Genomic DNA, 1266 nt, shown 5'->3' on the forward strand with positions numbered 1-1266 from the left:
TTTTACTGTGAAGGAGATGGTATGGAAACTGTTCCTTGGTTTCCAAAAAGATTCCTGCCCTGGACCATTGTGCCAACAGAGTTCTGATGTATGGTTCTGAACTGGATGCAGATCATCCTGGCATCAAAGACAATGTCTACCGTAAAAGACTGAAGTATTTTGCAGACTTGGCTATGAACTATAAACTTGGAGACCCCATTCCCAATGTTGAATTCACTGAAGAGGAGATTAAGACCTGAGGAACTGTGTTCCAAGAGCTCGACAAACTTTACCCAACCCATGCCTGCAGAGAGTATCCCAATAACTTACCTTTGCTTTCTGAATATTGTGGATACCGGGAAGATAATTTCTCACAATTGGAAGATGTCTCAAACTTTTTAAAAGAGCGCACGGGTTTTTCCATCCATCCCGTGGCTGGTTACTTATCACCAAGAGATTTCTTATCAGGTTTAGCCTTCCGGGTTTTTCACTGCACACAGTAAGTGACACACATTTCAGACCCTCTCTATACCCCAGAGCCAGATACTTGCCATGAACACTTAGGTCATGTCCCCCTTTTGGCTGAACCTGGTTTTGCACAATTCTCCCAAGATATTGGCCTGGCTTCCCTTGGAGCTTCAGAGGAGGCTGTTCAAAAACTGGCAACGTGCTACTTTTTCACTCTGGAGTTTGGGCTCTCTAAACAAGACGGGCAGGTGCGAGTCTTTGGTGCTGGATTACTTTCTTTTATCAGTGAACTTAAGCATTCACTTTCTGGACATGCCAAAGTAAAGCCCTATGATCCCAAGATTACCTGCAAACAGGAGTGTCTCATCACAACTTTTCAGGATGACTACTTTGTATCTGAAAGCTTTGAAGATGCAACGGAGAAGATGAGAGAATTTACCAAAACAATTAAGCGTCCATTTGGAGTGAAGTATAATCCATACACACGGAGTATTCAGATCTTGAAAGACACCAAGTGCATAAGCAGCGCCATGAATGAGCTGCAGCGTGATCTCGATGTCGTCAGTGATGCCCTTGCGAAGGTCAGCAGACAGCCAAGCGTCTGATGCTGAGAGTGTCTGAGTGTCAATTCAGAGGCCTGTGGGTCAGCTGCTGCTTTTCTTGAAGACCTGGTTGTGGAGGGACAGCCTCCAAACATTATTCTCTACTCCTATTCCTTAATTAGTCCTTTGGAAATTTGTGCCTGAATACTGTATACCACTACCTATTATTTTTTGGTAACGGCTTTAGTGAAATATGATTCATATACCATAAAAAAAA

At 43.4% G+C, this 1266-nt stretch overlaps 1 pseudogene; it reads left to right on the plus strand.

Annotated features, from left to right (window-relative positions):
• Positions 1 to 21: 21 nt before the first annotated feature.
• Positions 22 to 1052, plus strand: LOC112818024 (tryptophan 5-hydroxylase 1 pseudogene; annotated as a pseudogene).
• The last annotated feature ends 214 nt before the right edge of the window (positions 1053 to 1266 follow it).

Source organism: Callorhinus ursinus, unplaced genomic scaffold, assembly GCF_003265705.2.
Source record: "Callorhinus ursinus isolate GAN/ISIS: 27379988/994484 unplaced genomic scaffold, GSC_fseal_2.0 scaffold11779, whole genome shotgun sequence".
Classification (NCBI taxonomy): domain Eukaryota; kingdom Metazoa; phylum Chordata; class Mammalia; order Carnivora; family Otariidae; genus Callorhinus; species Callorhinus ursinus.